A 3,732-nucleotide genomic window follows, 5' to 3' on the forward strand; every position below is an offset into this window, starting at 1 on the left:
ATAGTCTTGATCTCGCGGATGTGAGATTGCTGAGTCCTCGTGACTCACAGATACTTCCAAACAGTTGCAGGTGCCGATGATACCAGTGCAGGTGACGCAACCGAGCTCAAGTGGGAGCTTGATGAAGATCTTGGTCGTTGTTATGTGTCTTTTCCGGATGATCGGTAGTGGTGCCCAGTTGGGACGACCGGGGATCTAGAATTTGGGGTTGTCTTCTTTTATTTTGGTTCCGTAGTCGGACCTTGATTGTATTCTGGATGATGTATGTTTAACTTGTTATTTGTGTGAAGTGGCGATTGTAAGCCAATTCTTTATCCCTTTCTTATTCAGTACATGGAATTGTGTGAAGATTACCCCTCTTGCGACAAAACCACAATGTGGTTATGTCTCTAAGTCGTGCCTCGACACGTGGGAGATATAGCCGCATCGTGGGTGTTACATTGCTAGTATGGATATTCTTGAAGAAAATCTCTGATGAAACTGGAGACAACAAATTTGAGTTATACGATGTAACATCCTCCAATAGCCCTCTCACTAAGTAACACGAAAATGAAATATGATTAAAAAATTGTTGCTTTCATGGAGAACGGACTTGATAGTACTTGGTCCGATTAATCTCTTGATTATTTGTTATTCCTGAGTTATGAACATTTTAGCTAGATGCTTGTTATTAAAGATATTTCATTCTCGACTTATATGTCAAGAATGCTTAATATTGCAGTAATATAAATTTTGGGTATACATATACATTGTGTTATATCCCATGTTAAATGTTGAATATGTTAAATTTTAAAAAGAATGTGTGGTCCTCCACATAAAGGAAGCAAATGTCTATCTTGCAAGGTAGCAAGTCACTAAAAGCTAAGATCTTCCATGAAAGTAGACATCACACAAGTGTGATTCATGTATAACAAGCTCTAGAAAGCTGATACTTCCCTAGAGGAACAACAATTAGCACCGAAGGAATCAATGTTGTATCCAAATGGGCGTGTACTCAACTGAAGTATACACTACTAGGAAAAAGGCTACTAGCAGCGCGGGTAAAATGCTACTAGTAGCACGGGTACTCGCGCTACTAGTATCGCGCTACAGCTAAAAGTTAGTAGCAGCGCAGGTGCACCCGCGCTACTACTAACCTAACTACTAGTAGCTCTCACTTATATCCCACGCTACTACTAACCTAACTACTAGTAGCGCTCATTTCTTATTTCCCACGCTACTACTAACCTAACTACTAGTAGCGCTCATTTGTTTCCCACACTACTACTAATAATTTAGGAATTAAAAAAATAAAAGTTAGATGTAGTATTCATGGATGGCAATACGTCCAGTGCAAACCAAACCAACGTCACATAACATTCTCAAGATTCCATTTAACTTCAGACACACACAATGATCATCGAAAGGTGGGTACCTTCCCTGGTGTTCCATCACCAACCTAAACAGACAACTTCCCTAGATGTATCTACCAAGGCTCGGAGCTTAGACGCCGGTGGACCCGAATCCTCCCTCCCCCGGACGGTGGCGTCGAGGTCCACCACCTCGGCGACCTCCGGCGTCGAATCACCTGGACAATCATCTACGCGACATGGCCACCAGCTTCACGGAGAAGTCCGCCTCTGAGTGGTTGAAGAGCACAACACCCACCGGCTGCGCTAGTCAGCGTCGATCACCCCTGCGCCAATTCACAAGACCCATTAATTAAGTTAAGATTCTTTCTCATCTAGCAATTTAAAGGGGCTCATGCCAAAAATATTTGCTTAATTCCTCACTGGCTATTCAAAGTAAATGGTCCAAGAACTTTGGGACAATCAACAATCTTTCCGCTTGATCTCCGCTAGCTACTTTGGATTCAACAAGAAAAGGAACATTTATTTGAACTGAAAAGAACAAGCAGGCAAGCATGCTATCAATCTTCTGGCTGGAATTTCACAAAATGCACCTGTCAAGTGTACTCTAACAATCGACGTGTCCCATCTCCTCATGATTAAGGACTCTAGCTGAGCCGACAACATGGAGCAAGATGTAGTCGTTTCCGAGCATGAACCCTTGGCTGTCATCAATGAACCTGCAACATCCATCATGCCCATTGTAAAATATGTTAGTTCCAGATAAGAAAAGAACTGAACTCTGAACATATGATGTTATCTAAATCCTTACTTTATGGAGATGTCATCGGCAGCAAAAAAAGAAAATATATTTCACTGATTTTGGTGTTGCAACAACGTATATACTTTATCACATTATAAGTCCTCACACCATCAACTATGACAAAATCTGAGAGTATAAGTCTGGTTACATTCATCCAAGTCCAAACATAAAATTCTGTCCAACATAGTACAGCCCACTTTGATAATTTCATAGTATTTAATATAACGAACGAAACCTGACAAGTGATATGTGTTTAAGTATCTACAGAACAGCCTCTAAAATTTTCATGTTGTAACTTTATTTTAATACCACCTCTAACAGGGCCTAATCTCCCATATCAAAATACTGTACTCAGGAACATATATTTCGGGACAACAAACTAAATTGATGGCTGCTCTCAAACCGTACATCCAAACGACACAAATAAATACTCTAAAGAAACCTTGGAACTTTATCTAAAACTTATGTAAAGGGGCCAACTCAAAATTCTAAGCCTAGCTAACTCATTTTTCAGATCTAAGCTTGCTGTCCAAATTGGACATTGCAGTTTTTAACTGAACCAAGTTCAGTTTACAGCCATGATGCAGAACTAGATGCTAAAACTAACACCTTGTAGGGAGAGGCGATGCACCATTTTTACCTCGAATCAAAGGCTTCGCATATGCGCTTTGGCTGGATAAAAAGATGATATCTCCCTTAACAGTATCCATGCCATGATGCAGAACTAGTATTTCCAAATTTCGCCAAATCACCACTCGAGCATTTCTAGAGGAAATTAATTGATTCTCTACATAGCATCTGCCCTACAATAGCTAATCCTTAAACAGAAAATTGGGCAAAGCGAGCACCACACATGTTTAACTGGGGTACATGTACATCCAACAAGGACACAAAACTAAGTAAAACCGAATGAAGCAACTGAAGAGTACCTCTTCCACGCTAGCCTTAGCCGCCGTCTCGCTGCTCACGCACAGACACTCCGTCCGCCAGAGCTTGAATATCTGCAGAACCAGAAACATTACTCCTCCAAACCCATAGCAGAGAATTCGAGCCCGACCACACCCGGGCCACTACCCCCAAATCACAGAGACCACTCCTCCAAACATTTTTGTGACTTTCATTCTCCATTACTACAAAAGGCAGAGAAACAAACATTTTTTGTGTTTTTCATTTTCTTTTGCTACAAAAGGCCGTAAAATGAACTAACATTTTTTGATTGGCAATTCCTGTTATTCAATCTAGTCTAGAATGTGAAAAAAGACAAGGAGCATATGCACCTTGATTCCCACAGGTGAAGATACACTGCTAGCTTAGCTCAATCAGAATACTATGGTTTCTATAAAACTGTAGTTTTGAAAACTGTGAGGTGTTTGGCTAAACCAACAACAGTAGTTTCATATTCACTTGTATTCTTGATACAATGTTTGTTTCTAACTTCTGGAAAAAGAGGTCCAGACCTCTTTTTTCTCAAACTGAAAGCTTGGTTTGTAACTCACAATTATCAACATGGCAAACTAGGCCTCTGCATAGCATGCTCCACACTAGTTAAACATGATGCCGAATTTTTCGAATACTGCGGTA

The 3,732-nt window shown here is 40.5% G+C and overlaps 1 long non-coding RNA gene across 1 annotated transcript; it reads right to left on the minus strand.

Annotated features, from left to right (window-relative positions):
- Positions 1–1,330: 1,330 nt before the first annotated feature.
- LOC125514692 lies at positions 1,331–3,063 on the minus strand. Its single transcript, XR_007286561.1, has 2 exons — positions 1,943–3,063; positions 1,331–1,675 (listed from the first exon to the last, which is right to left on the minus strand). It is a non-coding gene; the product is annotated as an uncharacterized LOC125514692 (long non-coding RNA).
- Between the last annotated feature and the right edge of the window lie 669 nt (positions 3,064–3,732).

Source organism: Triticum urartu, chromosome 6 (assembly GCF_003073215.2).
Source record: "Triticum urartu cultivar G1812 chromosome 6, Tu2.1, whole genome shotgun sequence".
NCBI classification, from domain to species: domain Eukaryota; kingdom Viridiplantae; phylum Streptophyta; class Magnoliopsida; order Poales; family Poaceae; genus Triticum; species Triticum urartu.